Here is a 25,673-nt window from a genome sequence, read left to right as displayed (position 1 = left end):
ACTTCATATCCAACACCTCTTCAAATTTCAGTTATTAAACTACGATGATGAACAGAGAAGTGAGTCTCCATAACCGAGGAGCAAAGACGATTCAAACTGATTATAACCCAGCTGGGGATTCCAGACCACACGACATATTAGGTCCCCGACCTACATATATCAACCTACTCTCGGATATTCTAAAATAAGAATGGGTCCACGCCACCCGAGAATACAGTACTCCACCAATCCAGCCCATTGCCATGTGGGTACACGCTATTCCTGCCATCTCTCCACTCCCAGTGCGCAAGTAGCCATTCTCATAATAGAATCGCCAAGTTAAGGCTTACCGGAGTATGTGGTTAGTACTACAAAGTCTTACCGCACATAGTTCAACAATGGACGGACCTTAATCGACATAGGCGGAAAGAACCCGCTTACAAGACCTCCACGTCTTGTGGCTCTCACTTACCGAATCTGCCTGGTCTAGATTTATTACTTCATATTCTCATATCTCATGATAACATAAGTAACCAAGGATCCATTTGAAACTCGCAGGTGATAGGTAATCACCCAACTTTGATCTGTCTAAGCATGGCTAAGCATAACTAGACATTTACTATGTAAAACTGGTAACAAGGGAAAACAATGTTGGTAATGCACCAATTAGGCTTTTACTTAACTCCTTAATCATTTAATGCAGTGTAGAAAAGCAAAAGCGAAATTAATTTGTAAAACACAAGGTAGGGTTGTATGCATCCGGGGCTTGCCTTCGTTGACGAAAAAGTCCGGTTTCTGCGATGTTTCACAAGTATTCGATCCGACCTCAACAGACGGATTAACCTCCTCCGCAACTTGATTAACCACCATGTGTTCACCTTTATTCACTACACGTAGTAACAATGCCATGTTTAACATGATGCGGAATACAAAACATGATGCTCGATGATGGATGCAAAAATTAACAATTCAAATACAACTTTCCTTCGCGGTACAGTTATAAGTCAAACTAACTAAATCTTTTTTGTAACACATACATCAATTGCCAAGGATAATTATCAACTAATGACCCAAGGTCATCACTCAATCCAAAATTTCAAACAAAACCTAAATCATTAAAGGTTACTATTTGCTTTTATGAATTAATTAATTAATTAAGAATTATGAAATAAATCAACTTATTTTAATGAGCTCAAAATTTTAGTAAAGGTTCATCACATGATAAGTAAGTGGCAAAACAAATTTCATAATTTTTGGACAATTAAATAAGCCTAGAAAAATCATGGAAATCTATTTATTAATAAATTGAGCAATTTTCATTACATTCAAAAATACTGTAAATCAATATTTCATATTTTACCTAAATAATATTCATCACAGAGAGGTCACACAAAAATTTTCATAATTTTTGGAGCTCTAAATAAATCTACATAAAAATAACAAAACTAGACACTATTCATTCATTCCTGAAAATAGAAAAAACCATTTTTGAACTACACAATCACTGACATCCTGACCCCACCCGTCATCGTCTACCTCCCACCTTGACCACGACGGTGATGGCACTGACCGACGAAAACTCACCGCCGGTGAGACCAACGGCGAAGGCAATTGCACTAACATGCTCCCCACGACTCTACGCATCAACTGACGTCCTTAGTTGCATCGATTGCGGCACAAAATGAGCACGGCACCGGCCATGGTGGACACATCGGCATGGCGGCGCTATGCCGGCAAAACAAGACCAGTAGCGATTAAACAACTGGCCCAGGAAGACTCAGGAGCTCACCCCGATCACGTTGGAGTCGATGACCGAGCCGGGGGATCAACGGAGAGGATGATCGACGATCACAGCAGCTGCGGCGGCACGAGCAACGTCGACGGCGAAGTCCCGGTGGCTGCGGTGGACAATTTGATCATGCATCAAGGTACAAAGCACCACGGCATCATGGCGAAACTGAATCACAGCTTGGCAAGACAGAGACTCACCGCAGCACGCTGGCCACGGCGACGCGTACACCACGGGGGTGCTGCCGGCCGCGAAGAAGAAGAGCGTGCCCAGTGAGTTCCCGACGAAGTCAAGCAACAAAAGCAGGTTGGTTGGGTGCGCAAGTAGCAAGCGGAGCTATGACAAGCTTTATAGCGGCTGGAGTGCGCTAAAGCGACGGTGAGAGCTCGCCGAAGTTATGGCGGTGGCGACGACAAAAGCAGAGGAGAAGAAAGAGCGACGGCAACGGCGACTCAGGCTAAATAGCACGGCTTAGAAGCAAAAGGAAGCTGCGCTGTGGCCTTCACCATGCCAGTGCAACGCCAAAGACGGCCACGACCGCGCCTGGAAGCAAACCGAAGGTCGCTGGTGATGTAGCAAGAGCGGCGGCCACTGTTCACCTTAATTACAGATTTACCATTCATTTTAAATTCCAAATTACTCCCAAATTTGTATAACAACTCAAAAATCTCCAAAAATAAAAGTTGTTCAAAATTCAAAGTTCTACAACTTTGCTTTTATAACCACCCCCTAATTCGGTCTACATTTTGAAATGCAAATTTGAATTCAAATAGTGGACATTTAAAGAATTTCGCCTTTTCAATTTACTTCAAATTTTTCATAACAACTTTGAAAACTCCAAAAACAAACTTTGTACAACTCAACAAGCTCTATACTTTTGCTTTTGGGCTCAAACCCAAAGTATGCTTAGATTTTGAAGTGAGTTTTCAGGGTAGGATTTAAATGCTGAAAATCAGGGTTTTCTAGAAAATTCAAATCCAAGCCAAATTTTGAACTTGATTCAAACAATTCAATTCAACACTCATAACATAAATGTAAACTTGTTTTAGTGAATGCATATCAAAGTTTACAATATGACCAATGTCTTGCAATGCATATGATGACATGTCCTATTTTTAGTATTTAAACACCCGAGGTGTTACAATCCTTCCCCCTAAAAGAAATCTCGCCCCGAGATTCAAAGCCATAGGGTAAGTAATGGAAAAGGAAATGTGTTAGTCCAAAAACATCCAAAACTTGTCCATAAAACAGCTGAGGTTTCTTTACAAGTATGATTCTTAACAACCTAGCTCAACTAACATAACTCTAGATTGACGCAAGAAACTCTGGAAATTTTCTAATAAGTAATCTTCTAATTCCCAAGTAGCTTCTTCTTCTAAATGTTGATTCCATTGTATCTTGTAGAACTTGATTATCCTTCTTCGAGTAACACGATCTTTCTGATCCAAAACTTGGATAGGATATTCGGAATAGGTCAGATCCGGTTCAAGTTCCACTCCTTCAACTTCAACACTCTACTCAGGCACTCGGAGACACTTCTTCAATTGAGAAACATGGAACACATCATGTACAGCTGCAAGATGTTCTGGTAATCTCAAGCGATATGCCACTTTTCCATACCTCTCTAAAATTTGAAATGGTCCAATATATCGAGGTGCCAACTTGCCTTTAACACCAAAACGGGTAACTCCCTTCATTGGTGATACTTTTAGATATACAAAATCTCCCTTGTTAAACACCAATGGTCTACGTCATCTATCCACATAACTCTTTTGTTGGGATTGAGCTATCTTCAAATTACTTTGTATTTGCTTAACTTTGTCTTCTGTTTCTTTCACAAGGTCAACCCCAAAGAACCTCCTTTCTCCAGGCTCAGACCAACTCAATGATGTTCTGCATCTACGACCATAGAGTGCTTCAAATGGAGCCATTCTAATGCTTTTCTGATAACTATTGTTGTATGAGAACTCGGCCAGAGGTAAGCATTCGTCCCACTTAGTGGAATAGTTAAGGACACAACACCTTAACATATCTTTAAGCACCTGATTGACTCTTTTAGTTTGTCCATCAGTCTGCAGATGATAAGCTATACTATACAGGAGCTTGGTACCTAATGAAGAATGCAAGTGTTTCCAAAAGCTAGAGACAAACTATGTACCCCTATCTGACACAATAGTCTTGGGTACTCCATGGAGACTCACAATTTGCTCTAAATACATCTTGGCATACCGTATAGTGGGATATGTATTCTGAACTGGAAGAAAATGTGTTGACTTGGTTAGTCAATCTACAATAACTCATATTGAGTCAAATCCCTTTGATGTCTTGGGTAGACCAACAATAAAGTCCATACTTATGTCCTCCCACTTCCAAGATGCAATAGGTAATGGTTGTAATTCACCAGCAGACCTCAAATGTATAACTTTCACCTTTTGACAAGTATCACACTTTGCTATATATCTAGAATCTCTATTTTCATTTTAGTCCACCAAAAACTTTGCTTCAAGTCATGGTACATCTTGTTGCTTCCCAGATGGATAGATAACCTCATAGCATGTGCCTCTTCCAGAATTGACTGCCGCAACTCAGGAACCTTTGGTACCACCCGACGATCCTTGAACCATAACACACCTTCATCATATATGCTGAAGCATTCTGCTTTTCCATTCCTGACCCCTTCTTTGATATGGGCTATACCCTTATTTTCCTTCTGAGCAGCAATAACTTGATCTCGAATAGTGGCTTCAACAATTATGTTGGTTAAACTACCTTGTTGAATTACTTCTACATTCAACTTCTCCATCTCTTGACATAAAGTCAGACCCATTGTTCTTACTGTCAGACAATTGCAATAACTTTTGCGACTAAGAGCATCTACAACCACATTTGCTTTACCGGGGTGATAATGTACTTCCATGTCATAATCCTTAATCAGTTTTAACCATCTTCTTTGTCGCATGTTCAACTCTGACTGAGTAAAGATATACTTTAAGCTCTTGTGGTCTATATAAATATGGCACGTATTACCAAGTAGGTAATGCCGTCAAATGTTTAGAGCATGGACCATAGCTGCTAACTCCAAATCATGAGTCAGATAGTGTTCTTCATGTTGCTTAAGTTGCCTGGATGCATAGGCAATGACTCGGCCTTCTTGCATCAATACACATCCAATACCAATACCTGAAGCATCACAATAAACATCAAATGACTTCTCGATATCATGTTGGGCTAATACTGGTGCAGTGGTCAACAGTCTCTTCAAGGTCTAGAAAGCCTCTTCATAATCAGATGACCAGACAAACTTGACTTGGTTCTTCAACAATTTTGTTATGGACTTTGATACTTTAGAGAAATCTAGAATAAACCGATGGTAATACCCCACCAATCCTAGAAAACTCCGAACTTGATGAACTGTGGTTGGTGGTTTCCAATCAAGCACATCCTTCACTTTGCTTGGATCAACTGCAATGCCTTTAGTTGACAAGACATGTCTAAGAAATTGTACTTCCTTAAGTCAGAAATCACACTTGCTAAACTTGGCATATAGTTGATGTTCTCTCAAGCAGGTCAGAACAATTCTGAGATGTTCCACATGTTCTTTCTTATTCTTGGAATATACTAGAATGTCATCAATAAACACCACTACAAACTTGTCTAGCTCAGGCATGAATACTGAATTCATCAGATACATGAAATGAGCTAGAGCATTTGTCAAACCAAAAGACATTACCAAGTATTCATATAATCCATATCTTGTGGTAAATGCCATTTTAGGAATATCTTCAGGCTTTATCTTGATTTGGTGATATCCTTACCTCAAATCTATCTTGGAGAAAACTTTGGCTCTGGCCAATTGATCAAAAAGCAAATCTATCCGAGGTAAGGGATACTTATTCTTGATGGTCACTTCATTCAACGGACGATAGTCGACACATAACCTCAGGGTCTCATCTTTCTTTTTCACAAAAATTGCCAGACATCCCCAAGGTGATGAACTAGGTTGGATAAACCCTTTCTCAATCAATTCTTGTAACTGAGTCTTCAACTCGGCCAATTCCTTGGGTGGCATCCTATAAGCTCTCCGAGAAATCAGAGCTGTTCTAGGTTGCAACTCTATGTTAAACTGTACATCCCTATCAGGTGGTAGACCAGGTAAATCTTTAGGAAACACATTCGAAAATTCACACACTATTGGGATATCTCTAATCTCTTTGACAGCAGTTGCACAAACCTTGCCCACTGATCTTCTTAAGGTTGGAAGTTGGATGAGAAGTTGAGAATTACTATCAAGCAAACTCACCCTTAATGTCCTATTCAAAGCATCTATAACAGCCTTATGCTGATACATCCAATTCATTCTCAAGATTACATCTATATCCTAATCCTTAAGGATAATCATGGTAGTGGGAAAAATATGCCCACCCAGGTTTATGGGTACCTGGTATACCATTTCCTTAGTACATAGACGTCCCCTAGGCGACTATATAAAGAAATTTTCCTTTGTTCCCCCAATTGAAATTTGATGCTTTACCACAAATGTTCTATTGATGAATGAATGAGATACACCTGAATCAAAAAGTATAACTGCAGGGTGATTGGCAATAGGAAACATACGCATCATCACTGGCTCTCCTTCCGGAATTTCTCTAGCTTGAATATAGAACACCAGTCCTGTCTTCCTCTCATCTTTGCCCTTTTGAGCATTCTGATTAGGGTTCTTGTTTGGTACCTGACCCTATTGTTGATTGGCAGGGGCCTTCTGATAATTTTGATTAGCCTGCCTAGGATATGGACACTCCCTAGAGAAATGACCAATCCTTCTACAATTGTAACATGGATAATTGTGACCCTAGGATGTTGGAGCATTGCCACCAGGAGCATTGGTCAACTGTGAATTCGGGTAGGTTATAGCAGGACGGACATTTGACTATTGCCCGGCTTGCGACTGTGGCGGACGATAAGGAGGACAATTATGATTTACTGGATGATAGATCACCCTCTGCCTCTTTTAATTTCCCCCAAAAGATCTAGACGGCATACTCTTTTTCTTTTTGAGCTCCTTATGCTGCCGATACTTTAACTCTAAAGCAATTGCAATATTTACTACCTCATGATAAGTAACATTAGTACAAGTTGTCATCATTGTCTGCAGCTTGGTATTCAGACCTCTCATAAACCACCTCTTCTTCTTAGCATCAGTATTGACATGTTTAGATGCATATTATGATAGGTGATTGAATCTTCTCACATACCGCATCACTGTTTGATCTCCTTGCTTCAAAGCAAGGAATTCATCTAGCTTCATAGCCATAACTCCTTTAGGGATATAATGGGCTCTGAAGGCAGTACAGAACTCAGCCCAAGTTATTGGAATGCCAGCTGGTTGCATAGCCACTAAGTTTGCCCACCAAGCACTTGCTGCTCCTCGAAGTTGCTAGGCGGCAAACGCAGGTTTCTGATACTCCATGCATGGAATAAGATTAAATTTCTGCTCCATGGTTCGAAGCCAGTCATCAGCCTCCAATGGTTCATCTACCTTGGTGAACACCAGTGGTCTTGTGTCGATAAAATCAACATATGTAGCCTCCTATCTATTATGGTGGCGACCATGGTTTCCTTGCATCTGATTCTGATTACTCTGAGCTATCTCATGAAGCAAACGAGAATTTTTGGCCGTCACATTGACAAGTGCGGTTATAGCATCAGCCAGATTTATTGGAACTGGTGGCAGATCTAGAATACTATCCTCATCTTGTGAGGTACTAGGAATATATGATCCCCGCATATGACGCATCTGCTCATAACAAACCAAACTTTATTCACAAGTCTTTATTGAATTGCACAAAAGCTTACTCTAGACACATTACATAGAGTTTACTAATATAAACACAAACTCGCAAGTACCAAAACAAGACTACTTAACTTAACTAGAACTAACTATTATACAACTCTACTCCTTTCCTTGATTACTTCAAACTTTAGGCTCGGTATCCATTCTAGAAATATTACTGCCTTCATTATCACTTTCATCGATCATTACTAATTCTTTAGGATCTTCTTCTTCTTCTTCTTCTTCTGATTCACTACCATCGGCAAGGATAACACCTAGGTCCATTGCATTAGCTTGGGGTTCATGATTTGGATCTAGTAGATTGCTAAGCCTATGAACTTCCTCATGTAGATAAGTATTATGTTCTTCTAAATCTTCTACATAGAATTCTAGCTCATGAGTTCTAGCTCTAGCTACATTTTCCCTATGCCAAGCTTCATTCCTTCCTTCCACCATACGAACTAACATACGTTTGCAATTCTGGTGCGCGGTGGTGAGATGCCTCAATTGATTCTGTAATTCTCCTACCTGTATGGCATCCAAAGCCCTATCTCTAGTAGCTTGTGCTAACTCTGTAGAAATCCTCTGTATCTCTGCCTGGGGATCAGGCCTAGAGCTGCTACTGCTAGCACCGTCATTTCTAGGGGCAAGTTAGTGACAAGGAACTCCTTTGGGTCCAGTGGACTTACGGGGCGTCATCTTGGTATGAGCCATACTATAGGAAGCCAATTTAATCTAAGTAAGACCACTTGATCAAAGTCTAAAGAGCGGGTAGAATAGATTACATTACTCAAACTAGACTCACTACTCAACTCTAGACTCAAAGGTGAAGGAAGTAACGAGTGAATTAATCATGATGCATGAATCGTTCTTACGAACCAAAATCATCAAAGCTTATAATGCACATAAACAACATTTGTTTTTATATAGGGCATAGTATGATTACTACTCCACCACACAAAACCTTTTTAATCAAATAAGGAATGGTGAGAAAGAAATAAGATAAGTCAGAAGCAATTTGGACCAAATTAACAAGTTAAGTTTAGTCATCCCAAATCATTTTGAAGTTTTTGTAAACCAATACGACAAAGACTTTGTAACGAAAGCGCTCCGATACCATTCTGTGGCAGAACCTCCTAAATTATAGGGCCCACATGCACTTGTCACTGTCCAATGACCTTTGACATCCATGCACACGTTCCTGATAACTTAAGAAGTCTATCGAGTGTCCTCAGGGAACCGCAAATCATCCATGATTTCCGAGCAGGATCACATTACAGAGTCATTATAGTATTACAACATTTATTCAAATATCTACATTAGAGTAAAAACATTAGAAGACTTACAATAACCTAGTTTACAAACCATTTGTTTTAAACCATACAACTAAGTTCGATACTTATTACAAACCAAAGTAGTGGAGTGTATTATAACAATATATGAAACACACAATTAAACTGCCCTGCCCAAGGGCCTACACATTTACTTCTCATCGTTAGATCGAACAATAGTCATGTAGCACGATCCAAAATAGATCTGCTCATGAGGCTCACCTGCAACAAGGGTCAACGAACCCTGAGTACAAAAGTACTCAACAAGACTCAACCAAAATAAGAACTGATAAACTCAGGAATGCAGGCTCAGGGATTCAAGGTATGGCTTTAGCAATAATCAAAGTTATTTTTGCGTAAAAGCTCTTTAACACAATTCTTTAATTTAACATTTAAAACTTCATAAAATCATATACAAAGATGACATGATCTGTATTGAGATCATGAAACTTCATATCCAACACCTTCTTCAAATTTTAGTTATTAAACTATGATGATGAACAGAGAAGTGAGTCTCCATAACCGAGGAGCAACGATGATTCGAACCGATTATAATCCAGCTGGGGATTCCAGACCACACGACATATGCAAGTCCCCGACCTACATATATCAACTTACTCTCGGATCCTCTAAAATAAGAATGGGTCCACGCCACCCGAGAATACAGTACTCCACCAATCCAGCCCATTGCCACATGGGTACATGCTATTCCCGCTATCTCTCCACTCCCAGTGCGTGAGTAGCCATTCTCGTAATAGAATCGCCAAGTTAAGGCTTACCGGAGTATGTGGTTAGTACTACAAAGTCTCACCGCACACAGTTCAACAACGGATGGACCTTAATCGACACAGGCGGAAAGAACCTGCTCATAAGACCTCCATGTCTTGTGGCTCTCACATACCGAATTCGCCCGGTCTAGATTTATTACTTCATATTCTCATATCTCATGATAACATAAGTAACCAAGGAATCCATTTGAAACTCGCAGGTGATAGGTAATCACCCTGACTTTGATCTGTCTAAGCATGGCTAAGCATAACTAGACATTTACTACTGTAAAACTGGTAACAAGGTAGATACGAAAAAACAATGTTAGTAATGCACCAATTAGGATTTTACTTAACTCCTTAATCATTTAATGTAAGTGTAGAAAAGCAAAAGCGAAATTAATTTGTAAAACACAAGGTAGGGTTGTATGCATCCAGGGCTTGCCTTCGTTGACGGAAAAGTCCGGTTCCTGCGACATTTCACAAGTATTCGATCCGACTTCAATAGACGGATTAACCTCCTCCGCAACTTGATTAACCACCACGTGTTCACCTTCATTCACTACACATAGTAACAATGCCATGTTTAACATGATACGGAATACGAAACATGATGCTCAATGATGGATGCAAAAATTAACAATTCGAATAAAACTTTCCTTCGCGGTACAGTTACAAGTCAAACTAACTAAATCTTTTTTGTAACACATACATCAATTGCTAAGGATCATTATCAACTAATGACCCAAGGTCATCACTCAATCCAAAATTTCAAACAAAACCTAAATCATTAAAGGTTACTATTTGCTTTTATAAATTAATTAATTAATTAAGAATTATGAAATAAATCAACTTATTCTAATTGAGCTCAAAATTTTAGTAAAGGTTCATCACATAATAAGTAAGTGGCAAAACAAATTTCATAATTTTTGGACAATTAAATAAGCCTAAAAAAATCATGGAAATCTATTTATTAATAAATTGAGCAATTTTTATTACATTCAAAAAGTACTGTAAATCAATATTTCATATTTTTCCTAAATAATATTTATCACATAGAGGTCACACAAAAATTTTCATAATTTTTGGAGCTCTAAATAAATCTACACAAAAATAACAAAAAAATACCATCCTCATCCTTTCCTGAAAATAGAAAAATCCATTTTTGAACTACACAGTCACTGATATCCCGACCCCACCCGTCATCGTCTACCTCCCGCCTTGACCACGATGGCGACGGCGCTAACCGACAAAAACTCACCGCTGGTGAGACCAACGGCGAAGGCAATTGCACTAACATGCTCCCCACTGACTCTACGCATCAACTGACGTCCTTAGTTGCATCGATTACGGCACAAAATGAGCACGGCACGGGCCATGGCGGACACGTCGACACGGTGGCGCTATGCTAGCAAAACAAGGTCAGTAGCGATTAAACAACTGGCCTAGGAAGACTCAGGAGCTCACCCCGATCACGTTGGAGTCGATGACCGAGCCGGAGGATCAACAGAGAGGAAGATCGACGATCACAACAGCTGTGGCGGCACGAGCAACGTCGCCGGTGAAGTCTCGGTGGCTATGGTGGACAATTTGATCATGCATCAAGGTACAAAGCACCACAGCATCATGGCAAAACTGAATCACGGCTCGGCAAGGACAGAGACTCACCGCAGCGCGCTGGCCATGGCGACGCGCACACCACGGGGGTGCTGCTGGCCGCGAAGAAGAAGAGCGTGCCCAGTGAGTTCTCAGCGAAGTCAAGTGACAAAAGCAGGTTGGTTGGGTGCGCAAGTAGCAGGCAAAGCTGTGACAAGCTTTATAGCGGCTGGAGTGCGCTAAAGCGACGGTGAGAGCTCACCGGAGTTATGGCGGTGGCGACGACAAAAGCAGAGGAGAAGAAAGAGCGATGGCAACAACGACTCAGGCTAAATAGCACGGCTTAGAAGCAAAAGGAAGCTGTGCTGTGGCCTTCACCACGCTAGCACAACGCCAAAGACGGCCACGACCGCGCCTGGAAGCAAACCGAAGGTCGCCGGTGATATAGCAAGAGCGACGGCCACTGTTCACCTTAATTATAGATTTGCCATTCATTTTAAATTCCAAATTACTCCCAAATTTGTATAACAACTCAAAAATATCCAAAAATAAAGTTGTTCAAAATTCAAAGTTCTACAACTTTGCTTTTATAACTACCCCCTAATTTGGTCTACATTTTGAAATACAAATTTGAATTCAAATAGTAGACATTTAAAGAATTTTGCCTTTTCAATTTACTTCAAATTTTTCATAACAACTTTGAAAACTCCAAAAACAAACTTTGTACAACTCAACAAGCTCTACACTTTTGCTTTTGGGCTCAAACCCAAAGTATGCTTAGATTTTGAAGTGAGTTTTTAAGGTAGGATTTAAATGCTGAAAATCAGGGTTTTCTAGAAAATTCAAATCCAAACCAAATTTTGAACTTGATTCAAACAATTCAATTCAACACTCATAACATAAATGTAAACTTGTTTTAGTGAATGCATATCAAAGTTTGTAATATGACCAATGCCTTGCAATGCATATGATGACATGTCCTATTTTTAGTATTTAAACACCCTGAGGTGTTACAGTAGATCTTCATAATGTACCATAAGGATGTCGTTGTTATTGTGAACCACCATGATGATTGTGGGGTCCCACCTGGGCATGCCAGAAATGTGTGTCGACATAGGAATTTTGTCTTGTGCCGAGGGCACACGAGCAAGCCGGAAGGGTTCGCTCGATGGAGCTAGAGATCCACCTTGCTTCAGCACAGGGTTGGTCGATCTTGCGCGCTCCTCCTGAGACATGCCAGTCAATTTCGACCCTACAATTGATAAGGAGAGAAAGTTTATCAGTAATTTAGGGCGAAATGTGTCGGTGTTGCTAGACAATCCCGAATGTGTGGCTCTGAGAGCCGATATGAAAGGAGATCGACTAAATAGTCGATTCTAGCATATTCATAAGAATAAATCAGTTAAAGCTCATGGGGTTATGCAAGAAGAATCGATTATCATTCTGGATGAATATCATTATTTAGACAAATATTGGTCACTGGCAAAAGGATATCAATAGTAATTAGTTCATGCTAAGCCAATGACTGCAAGTAACCGAACCCCTTTTTATGAAAGAAATAGCTCATCATCATTCAACCATTTAATAGAGATAAATCTAATAAACATATTAGATCTCATCTATCGCTATGACCAGTGGGGTATGAGGTAGAATCATGTAGGCCATAGAAACAACAATAGACTCGACGACCCTAACTTATTACTAATATCAGTGGGGTATGAGGCAGAATCATGCAGGCCGTAATACAATAATAAGATCATGGTGCTAACACATCTTTCAACCTATCCCTACTTTAATGATCTCGTGATGTGAACTATTCATGAAAGCGCTCGATATCGGCTAAAACAGCCGATTCAGACATAGCGCATAGTTAAGGTCATGCCCTCTTAGGAACAGATCTACCAAATAATAATCCACACTCTATGGTGCTAACAGTGGGGTGTGAGGCAGAATCACACAGGCCGTGATAACGGGCCATGAAATGGTTTTCGCTAACCAATAGATCTACTCAAGATCAAACATGCCTTAACCGCACGCTATGCACGATCAAGATTGATGTAAAACAGCCGATAAAACAAAACTTATTGTTTAAAGTGTAGATTAGATCAGTTTAGATTAACAAACGATGGGTTAAAATATATATATGACCGATCTAGATCAATCCCAATCGGGCAAAGTGATATTGTTGTAATTAAATAAATAATGGAAGCAATAAGGAATATCGGTAACTTAATAAATCTATCCGAAGGAATGCCACCCTTAGATAGAGCCTATAACTCGACCTTAATCTAGTTTGAGCAGTGGAGGTCGACTGGATCGATGTAGCCATACTTGAACTAGACAAGAGTCGATAACTAACTTATACCAGAGTCGCAGTGGAGGTCGATCGGATCGATGCAGCCGTACGAACAGAGGTATAAGCCATGACTGGTACTTACAGACAAGCAGTGGAGGTCGACTGGATCGATGCAGCCGTACTTACTGAAGAACTCGCTGAGATCTACTCTACTCCTACTCCTAAGGGGTGGCCAGGAGCCAAAAAATGTAAATAATTGGTATTTGATTGATTGTGTGTTTTTTTACAATAGTCGGGGTTTGATATTTATACTCGAGACCTACGCATGACTCCTATCTAAGCACGACTCATCACAATCTTTGGCCCTAAGAGAAAACATTCCTAATTTAAGATAACTTGGATTCTAATCTTTCTCTTTTTGTATAGTCCAACATGTCTTGTCCTAGCACCGATCATAGCTTTTGTCATTATCTGCTGGCGCTGCCTGAAGAAAGCTGATTCTAGTACTACATTTGAATCAGCTGGTTCTGATCTGCACGCAATTGATTCCTTGATGACATGATCTTGGGAGCTTTCGAGTACCTATGACTCTTCTTCCAAATTTTGGTGTAAACATACACCTCTAGAAATATCTCCAATTATAGTGTCCAATGGATGATCCCTAGCAATATTGGTTGGTTGGAGTATTGGAACTTGATTGCTTGATCATTGGGTTGAGATGATGTACTAGCCACTTGATTTTGTTCATTGTCATCAGAGTCACTTGTACTAGCTTGATTTATATCATCTTGCTCATTTGAGTTAGAGAGCACTTGCACTTGATCATCTTCATCATCATTCACTTGCCCAGGCCTCAATTCACCATCATCCATGTTCTTTATGGCATTTGAAAGTTGAATGCCTCTAACATCTTCTAAGTTCTCATTCTCTTCTTGTGAGCCCTTGGTTTCATCAAATTCAACATCATGAACTTCCTCAAGAGTACCACTATCCAAATTTCAAACTCTATATGCTTTGCTAGTAGTTGAGTAACCAAGTAGGAATCCTTCATCATATTTCTTATCAAACTTGCCCAATCTAGTGGCTTTCTTCAAGATATAGCATTTGCAACCAAAGACCAAAAAATATGCAATGTTGGGCTTTCTACCATTCAAGAGCTCATATGGTGTCTTCTCTTTCAATGGGTGATAATAGAGGCGGTTGCTACAATAGCAAGCCATGTTGATAGCTTCGGCCCAAAAAGATTAACTCACATTATACTCACTAAGCATAGACCTTGCCATATCAATGAGTGTTCTATTTTTCCTCTCAACAAGGCCATTTGATTGTGGAGTGTACTTGACCGAGAATTGATGTCTAATTCCAAATTCATCACACAACTCATCAATTCTAGTGTTTTTGAACTCACTACCATTGTCACCTCTAACTCTCTTGATGGTTGTTTCAAACTCATTGTGAATGCCCTTGATAAATGATTTGAATGTTGCAAATACATCACTTTTGTCCACTAGAAAGAATACCCAAGTGTATTTAGTATAATCATCCACTATCACAAAGCCATATTTGTTTCCACCAATGCTAGTGTATTGAGTTGGCCCAAACAAGTCCATGTGCAATAACTCAAATGCTTTACTAGTGCTTATCATGCTTTTCTTAGGATGGGTGTTTACAACTTGTTTGTCGGCTTGACAAGAGCTACAAAGCTTATCCTTTTCAAACACAACATCTTTCAAGCCTCTAACCAAGTCATGCTTAACCAATCTATTTAATTGTTTCATTCCTAACATGACCAAGCCTTCTATGCCATAACCAACCCATGCTAGACTTAGTGAACAAACATGTAGATAATTTAGCTTCACTAGCATTGAAATCAACCAAGTATAGATTCTCATATCTAAAGCCTTTGAAGATCAAATTTGAGCCATCTAAACTTATGATCTCTATATCATCTACCCCAAATATGCATTTGAATCTAAGATCACACAATTGAGCTACGAATAGCAAATTGAAGTTTAAGCTCTCTACTAGCAATACATTGGATATGCTCATATCATTGGATATTGTAATCTTACTAAGCCCTTTGATCCTTGCCTTTGCCACTGTCACCAAATGCGATACTATCATAACCATCATTGTCATTGGTGTTGATTGAGTTGAACATTCTTGCATCATCGGTCATGTGTTGAGTGCACCCATTATCAAGAACCCAATGCCTTTCTTCAGCTTTGTAATTGACCTACAAAAGAAGATCAATTCTTTTTAGGTACCCAAACTTCCTTGGGTCCTTCAAGGTTAGTTACTAAGCTCTTTGGTACCCAAATGGTTTTCTTCTTTGAGTCCATCCATGATTTACCAATGAAGTTAGCTGTGGTAGAACCTGACTAGAATAGCATACTTACAGAGGCGCTCGTCTTCCACCAGACACTAAGCACCCTAAAAACAAGCTACAACGGGCGGTATCCGTCGGGCACACCCCAAGGGAGAACCTGAAAGATCCATATTTTTCCCAAGGATCCAATAATGAGAACGAGTTACAATACAAGTCCATTTCATACATTAGAGTTTCTTAAAAAGTACATTATTACAATACCAAATATCAGAGTGCGGAATGATAAACAGCGGAATTTAAAAATAAACATCTAGCGATAGGGACGAGGATCCATCTGAGCCCACCAGAAGCATCCTCCACACAAGGTACATCTCATGCATCACCTACAACAGGGGTAAATAAACCCTGAGTACATAATGTACTCGCAAGACTTACCCAACCTAGTGGGAATAATTTCCCGACTCCAAGGAATATGAGAAGCTTTATGGCTTGCTGGTTTATTTTTAATAGAAAGTAATACTAATAGTGAGTCCTTATTTAGGTTATTATTATTGGCCGCATTAAGTTATTATCTATGCAGTCTATGTAAGCACTTATTCTACTTTCAAGCAAGAGTTGAGCAATCAGTTTCATTTCATCACCTTCCATCTTTCAGTTCTTACTATGATGTTAGAGTTAAGACAAGTCATACCGACTCGGCAGTGATTCATGAACCAATGTGCCTAGCTAGGGAGCCCCAAAAACACACGCCTCGCTTGTACCCCTAGGCACAAGCAGGACTAACCCATCACCCTCCTGTCCCAGGGTGTCCAGGTCCCCGTCCAAACTTGGACTCCAAGCCCCCATTCCTGAGTCCCTAGACTCAGTGTGGTGCTAGAACCTCCACCATCTCCACCTCCAATCAATTGGTCTGGAAAGAGCCGGATCCATAACAAGAGAGCAACAAGTCTTCCCTGCGCCTATACCCAAGTATGCGCTCGGGACAATAGATATGTGACTTGCCTAGCGTCCATTGCAATGACTGGTCCTTAACCAACACGGATAGGGAAAAAGTGTAACCAAGTCATGCCCTGTTGGCCACAGGACACAACCCCTTACACCCACTAGTACCCAAACCATATCCCTGCCCGGTAACCATTTTCCTTTCCACCTTTTAATCATCAGTGATCATATTTTATCACCTATTTGTGAGTAACGGAAGGTTACTCACGCTATCGATATCCTGAGCATAGCAGCTACTCGACCTGTACTAGTAGGACTCACGGGTAGATACATCTATGTGGGTAGTTTCCATAAAATGCCTGTAACTTAAATGCACATTTCATACATATATTCAATGATCATTTAAAAATAGGGGTTATGCACCGGGGCTTGCCTTGGGCAGGCGATGGGTCAGTAGGGTCAGCACCAAACGGCTCTGGGGCTCCTTCTTGCACGAGGATCTCCTCCTCGTACTCCTCGATGACCTCGTAGTACTCCTGTTCATCGACGAGCACGACTCCTACCAGCTCGTGATCTACATGCATGAAGTGATGATGCAATACTTAGTAATCTAGCAACAGTAGCTCTTAAAATAAGGTACCTCTAGTCTCACTACTACGCTAGTGCTACCGACCATGGTATTAAGTTATTTATTGCTACCAACACAAGCATGAAGTATGTCATTTATCATTATAGCAACTACAGCTATCCTTACCCCCTAACGTTGATTTACGCTATATACAATAAAGCAAGGCTAATAGCTACTCCACTTATCAACCTACTCTAGGGCTACAAATTTTATAGCAAGTACCTACCAACCTAGCAAGCCTACTGTAAAATTTTTATATCTACAGCTATCACCAATCTTCCACAAATATTCCTACAAATATTAACCTACACAATATTAGCTCTCTAGTTTTGAATTTATGATCCAATCCTTATCACAGCTAACTGCAATCTAACTGTACTAACAAGTAAATGGTATTTTTGTGAATCTATCAAAATTAGTCTCCCTATTTTTGGACCCCTACACAATTTACTACAATTTACCAAAGTTCAGCTAAATTCTTTATTGAATAAACACTTCCTATTTACTAGAAATTTGAAAACGTCATTCTATTGCGCGGCCCACTTGGATCGTCTCAGCCCACAGCGGCTTCCTGCCCACGCGCAGGCGTAACGAATGGTGCGGCCTGCTTGGTGTCGCGCGACATGGCCCATTGCAAGCGGCCCACTACGGAGCCACGTGGGGCTGCGCATTTAGCGAAAAAGCCCCCGTCCTTTACCCTATTCTCAAAACTAACATGAGCACTATTACACTGAGTCATAGGTTTTGCAACTGCCACCCTCTCCTTTCCCTTCTTCGCTGCAACGACGTCCCTCGGCAACCACGCGCGCACCGGCGTGATGGTGCAGCACCGGGCGGCCACGCCGGCCACACCCAACCCCCTAATCCCAACCTAAGGAGCTGATGCTCACCTTGACTTCAACGCGCAATGATTGGAGGCGATACGGTGAAAGGGGACGCTGTCCTAAGCTCCCTCCCTGGTGATGGCTCTTTCCCTATGACTGCGGACGTGTTCCCATGAGCCACCACCTTAACAGCATGAACCAACTCATGTGTAGGCAACAGAGACTCACCCCGTGCTTACCAGTCGTGGTGGCTTGACCGGAGATGGCTCGAGTGGGCCTAGCCATGTGCACCTGGCATGCCTTGCGGCAGCAGCTATGGCGAGACTGTGGTGGCAGCGCTGGGCAGGCCACGGTAGGGCAAACTAGGGCACACACACGGTAGAGTGGAATAGGGTGAAGGTGCGGTGACAAGCAATTGGACAGCGGTGGACGTGGGTAAGGGAATTTCACGGCGTGGCTGTGGGTCTTAAAATGACCGGCAACGACGGAACGGTCCAACTAAGCATGGCAAGGGTCGGCAACAGTAGTGGATTCATTCGATGTGTGGCTAAGTCCGCACTCCATCCCAAGGCATGTAATCACACAGCCTATGTAGATGCTGCGCTGACTCGGTGTGGCCCAACGACAGTGGGATAGGGGAAGGTAGGCACGTCGACTTGGTGCTATCATCGCAGAGGCTGGCAGGGCAGAGGGAACAATGGCATAGCGTGGTAGCGGGCACTGGCGCGCTGGCAAAGTAGGCAGTCACCCCACGCTCATGCAACTGAGCGGCGTCGACGACAATAGTGCCAAGCAGGCGATGCTCGTGAGTGCTAGGCGAGTGGCGACACCAGCTCGATGAGCGGGAAGGCGCAAGCAGACACAACAACACAGTGCGCGTGTGTGTGCACATGCACGTGGTGTGTCATGCAGCCACGGTAATGCGAGCTGCAACAAGGGACCGGTGGCTTAGCCAACGCATGCGAGGGCAAGGCACGGTAGGCATCTAGGGCGTAGCATGATAGCAGTGGCGGTGCTGGCTATGCACCCTCGCATGGTGGCAGGCGCCCGTGGCCCAAAGCATAAGGGCCATGCACTTGCGTACATGCCCCGGCATGGCAGTGGGAGCGTGGTTGGCACGGCAGTGCGTGCTGGCAAGCCAGCAGCGGTGCCAGGCCAATAGAGGGGTGGTGACCGCGCCCGAAGATGGACCATGTGTCGTGCATGCTTTTTAAAGCGACTCAAAAACTCAAATCTGATGCTACAACCGCCCAACCAGTTGTTCTACATGAAAAAGGGTACCTAAGGGTAGCCAATCATGCCAAAACATCGTGCCCCTTCTTAACCCGGTCGTTCTACAAACTTTGCCGAACATGGCTTCATCGATCCCTTTTCAAACTTACGCAAAATGTCTTAAACTTCGAATGGTTTTGCGTCGAATTCCAATTCTAACCTACTAGGTATACGAGCTAGTGAGCCTTGTCCTTGACCACATCTATTTCATCGTCGCCTATGAAGTACTTACTACCAACTCTATCAAAGTTCGCACAAACTAACTATAACGTTTTTGTTCGATAAAAATTCACTTAGAATACTAATCAACATGAAACGTAACATCTATTTCATGTTTCGAATAAACGTTTCAAGTGCCAAACATTGATTTATGCCTCCTGTTACACACTATTGCACATAAGTATGATGCTCATGCAGTGTTTTAGCAAAAATAGTACAATGTAACACCGAGGGTGTTATATTAGCCTTCACACCATTTGTACCCTTGGTAAGCATATAGAAAGAATCAAGCTTAATGGAGGATACATTAGCATTTTTGCTCTTGTTCTTGCACTCATGCTCTTTATGACCAACTTGCTTGCAACTAGTGCAAAACCGACCATTGTTAATCACAAAACTAGTCTTGTGAGGAGCAAAGGCCGCCTTGCCTTTCTTGGGGTATAGCCCAATCCCTCTTTGTAGAGAGAAGCTCTTTGGCTACCCAAGCACATAAGCAAGCGGTCCTCACCACCATAGGCCTTAGCTAAGGTGTGAGTGAGCTTATTGACCTCCTTCTTGAGGTTCTCATTCTCAACTATTAGTGAGGCATCACAAGTGAGACCATCACTACTAGATGAGGTGGAAGTAGAAGTACTACAAGAAGGGTTAGCGAGAGCAACAATGGTGGGCATAGATAATGATTCATCAATTATATCACAAGTTAAGCCTACATTCCAAGTCTCTACATGCTTCTTTTTATTTTGCTCATCAAGCAAAGAGGAATGAGCCTTTTCAAGCTTTTTGTGAGCCTTGCCAAGCTTCTCATGGGCTTCCTCTAGCCTCTCATGAGATGCATTGAGCTCATCAAAGGCTTGCTTAAGGGCTTTTAGTTTCTTACATAAGCTTTTGCATTCCCTTCTCTTAATGCCAAAGTGTTCTTTAGCATCTTCTAGCATGTCAAATAGTTCATCCTTAGTAGGTTAATCATCGTCATTATCACTATCATTTTCATTTTCATTTTCCTCATCACTTCCATCATCACAAATTTGTACCTTAGTGGCCTCAGCCATGAAGCATGATGAAGTGTCGAAGAGAGAAGGCTTCTCATTGATAGCAATGCTTGCAAGTGCCTTCTTCTTGATGGTCTTATCATCATCATCACTTGAGGAAGCATCACTATCCCAAGTGACCACATATGAACCATCCTTCTTCTTCATGAAGGTCACTTCTTCTCTTTCTTTTCCTTCTTGACCTTCTTCTTGTTCTTCTTGTCATCATCTTTGTTACTATTGTATGGGTATTGAGCAATAAGATGATCTTTGCTTCCACAATTGAAGCACCTTCTTGACTCTTCCTTGTTCTTGGATGAAGATTTCTTCCTTCTAGCACGGTAGCCCTTCTTCATCATGAACTTGCCAAATCTTTTAACAAAGAGAGCCATCTTTTCATCATCCATCTCATCAATTGAACTATCATCTTCACTTGATGTTTCTTGCTTTCCCTTGCCCTTGGATGATATGGCCTTGAATGCCATGCTCTTCTTCTTCTCATCCTTCTTCACATCTTTCTTCTCCTTCTTTTCTTCCTTCTCATCATCATCTCTATATGTATCATCGGTCATTATATCTCCCAACACTTGGTTTGGTGTCATGGTGTCCAAACCACTCCTCACTAGAATAGTGACCAATGTGCCAAATCTTGAAGGCAAGCATCTCAAGAACTTGTGGGAGAAGTCCTTGTCCTTCACCTCTTCTCTGAGTGCTTTGAGATCATTGACAAGCACTTGAAGCCTATAAAACATCTCCGGCACACTCTCATTCTCCTTTATCTTGAAGCTTACAAACTTCTCTTTGAGAATGTATGCCATTGCATCCTTCATGGCTTGAGTGCCCTTAAATGATTCCTCTAATTTCTTCCATGCCTCATGAGCTCTCTTAATGTTCTTGATTTGCTCAAAAGTTCTCTCATCCAAAGCATCATGGATGGCACTAAGAGCAATGTCATTATTTTGGAAGTAGTATTTCTTTGGCGGCAGTGGGAGCCTCTTCATCTTCAATCTCAATCTTTGTATCTACCACCTTCCAAACATTCCTATTGATTGACTTGATATAAGTTGTCATCTTAGCTTTCCAATAGGGATAATTTGAGCCATCAAATTAGGGTGGCTTCTTGGTGTTGTTGATTTAAGTCATTTTTACACCGAAGGTTGTTAAGCCTCAAATCACGGTGACCTCGGCTCTGATACCACTTGAAAGGTCCTAATGGCTAGAGGGGGGATGAATAGCCTATTAAAAATTTCTACAACAACACTTAACAAACCGGTTAGACAATTATGAGCGTGAAGCAAGTGTTGCGCTAGCCTACTAAAATTGTAAGCCACCTACCACAATTCTAGTTTCTATAGTTTCTAACCAGACAATGGCTATGTCACTATACTAAGTGTGCTCTCAAAGGCTAACTAAAGAGCCACACTAACCAAACTAACAAGCTCTCACAACTAGCTACACTAAAGAGCTTGATAACTAGTTTGCAGTAATGTAAAGAGAGTGAGCAAGATGGTTATACCGCCGAGTCAAGGAGTGAACCAATCAATCATAAGAATGAATACCAATAAAGACCAATCACCTCAGAATCAAATGATGAACAAAATGATTTTTTACCGAGGTTCACTTCCTTGCCAGCAAACTAGTCCTTGTTGTGGCAATTCACTCACTTGGAGGTTCACGCGCTAATTGGCATCATACACCAAACCCTCAATAGGGTGCCGCACAACCAACACAATATGAGGATCACACAAGCCACGAGCAATTCACTAGAGTACCTTTTGGCTCTCCGCTAGGGAAAGGTCAAGAACCCCTCATAATCACCATGATCGGAGCCGGAGACAATCACCAACCTCCACTCGACGATTCTCGCTACTCCAAGCCATCTAGGTGGCGGCAACCACCAAGAGTAACAAGCGAATCCCATAGTGAAACATGAACACCAAGTGCCTCTAGATGTAAACACTCAAGTAATGCACTTAGACAAAGATGTTGAATCTATGATGGAGATAAGTGAGAGGGCTTTGGCTAAGCTCACAAGGTTGCTATGTCAATGCAAATGGCTAAGAGAGTGAGCTTGAGCCGGCCATAGGGCTTAAATAGAAGCTCTCATGAAATAAAGCCATTGTACCCCTTCACTAGGCACTGCTCGGGGTGACCGGACATAGGACCCCAGCATCCGATCGCCTGATGCTTGCCATGTGTCATCGGCTTCAAACACTGATCGCCTGATCTCAACGGTCATCAGTACATTTAAGTAGTGACCAGACACGCTGCTCAAAGTGACTGGACGCAGCAACACCAGCATCTGGTCATTTCCAGTAAGGTACCAAAAGTGAAAAATCATGACCGGACGCATCCGGTCATGCTCGACCGGACTCACCCAGCGTCCGGTCACTCAATATCGCCCCTATGCACTGCATATGTCATCATACGTCATACTGACCGGACTCAGACCCTGAGCATCTGGTCATTTCTCATGCCAACATTCGGTCATGAGACCAAAACTGCACGCTCATTGCTACCACTGATCGGACATGTCGGTCCTACCGAGACCAGTGTCCGATCACTTACAGTGACCTCTGTCTTTTCTGTATAGAGCGCTGGTGGCACCATCGTACTATCCGCACTCTATGGGCAGACACTCCATCGGTGAAGTTTCTTACCCTTACTCAAATATAATGTGCCAACCACCAAGTGTATCACTTTGTGCACATGTGTGTTAGCAAATTTTCACAAACATTTTCAAGGGTGTTAGCGCTCCACTAGATCCTAAATGCATATGCAATGAGTTAGTGCATCTAGTGGTACTTTGATAACTAGATTCGATATGAGTTTCACCCCTCTTAATAGTATGACTATCGATTCTAAATTTGATCACACTCACTAAGTGTCTCGATCATAAAAACAAAAATGGCTCCTACCATTTATACATTTGCCTTGAGCCTTTTGTTCTTCTCTTTCTTCTTTTCAAGTCCAAGCACTTGATCATCACCATGGCATCACCTATCATCATGTCATGATCTTCATTTGCCCACCACTTGGAATGTGCTACCTATCTCATGATCACTTGATAAACTAGGTTAGCACTTAGGGTTTCATCAATTCACCAAAACCAAACTAGAGCTTTCAGTAGGCATGCCCTCATCCTGCTCGAGGGTGTAGTACCATCTTTGGGCCATGCCGGTGAGATGGTACGACGCGATCCAAGTGCGGTCTAAGGCAAGGGTGCACTGCTCGTGGAAGAACTGGTCACAATGATTGAGCCAATTGAGGGGATCCTCAGGGCCATCGTAGGTGGGGAACTCCAACTTATAGAAGCACAGAGGGTGAGCGCCATGGCTAACACCCGAAGCTGCTGGTTCTGGAGCAAAGGCCATGGACGGTGAGGCACCTGGGTGGTGCTGCATGTTGCCACCATAGAGTAGAGGGCCATCAATGCCCCCATAGAAAACCCCCTCTGTGTAGGAGGGCTGCTGGACCGCCCCACCATAGTGGATCAGGGTGCCTGTGGTAGGGGCTAGGGTAGCCAATGTCATGGTCGCTAGGAACATTGCCATCGTATACACCGGCCCTACCATCAAGGCCAGGGCATAAGATGGGATCAGCGACAGAGAGGGCAACATCCATAGTAGATGGATGGGTACACCTGTTGCGCTAGGACTAGGGCATCCTAGTAGGGAACACCGGTGGCAGGGAGGCCATGGCCGATTATGGCGGTGATGCTGGCCATGGTGGGGGAGGTAGTGGCTGCTGCTGAACTGATGAGATAGGACTACATCGTGGCCATGGAATGGGATAGCTTGTGGATGGCCACGGTCATCTGCTCCATCGACATTGTAGAAGACGCAGCAGCCGCTGAGGTAGATGACAGCAGGGAGGAGGATGTAGGTTGCATAGTGGTGGTGGTTGGCGACGGCTGGTGGTGGGCTGGTGGAGGTCAAAAGAGAACCTGACATCTCTCATATCAGATTGATAGGACTTGATGTCCCTCCCAGAGTTGTTGCATAGATTATAGGGGTGGAAGAACGGAGGGCGAGGCTTAGGGAAATGGCGGCAGGGTTGGCGCCGTGGTGATCATGGCCCAAGGAGGAAGAGGAGGTGCGGCTAGGGCTCCCAAGGGAAGTTGGCAACAAATATGTTGCTTCTGCTTAATTCCAATCTCAAATGTTTACAGAGTAGTTATCCTCTCTAGGATCCTATAATTAAGGAATAAATACCATAAATAGCAAATAATAATATGGGCTCTTAGCCCCTATAGCTGGCAGTCCTCCTCTAGCCACTAATGGGCCTACGCCTATTATAATAGACGCCGGTAATAACATCTCTCCTCGCCTATGCAAACAGCTCGTCCTCGAGCTGAAAGTTAGGGTAGAGGCCTTTGAAGTCATCGACGAGCTCCCAGGTGGCTTCGTCGCTGGGCAGTCCATGCCATTTGATGAGTACATGCCAAGCGCCCCGCCAGAGTTGAGCTCGAAGTGCGTGCTCAGGAGCAGGAAAGAGTCGACCATCCAGCAGTGGCAGTAGAGCAGGAGGAAAGAGTCCCCCTTGTGAGGTTTGAGCAAGCCCACATGGAAGACGTCATGCAGGCGAGCGCCATCTAGGAGTTGTAGCTGGTAGGCAACCCTGCCAATGCGCTGGAATGGCCCCACATAGCAAGGGCCAAGCTTCCCTTTGGCCTGGGGCTCCAAAGACTACGTGGTCCGATGAAGCAGGCACAGTCAACCTAATCACCCACAACAAACTCTAGGTCATGGTGGCCAGTGTCGTAGTACTTCTTAGATAGCTGCTACGCTTGAAGGAGGCGACTGCCGGACCTCAGCAAGCACCTCATCCAGGTTGCTAGAGT

Source organism: Miscanthus floridulus, chromosome 11, assembly GCF_019320115.1.
Source record: "Miscanthus floridulus cultivar M001 chromosome 11, ASM1932011v1, whole genome shotgun sequence".
Taxonomy (NCBI): domain Eukaryota; kingdom Viridiplantae; phylum Streptophyta; class Magnoliopsida; order Poales; family Poaceae; genus Miscanthus; species Miscanthus floridulus.
The sequence above is the reverse complement of the archived record's forward strand: the minus strand, read 5'-3'. Positions refer to the sequence as shown.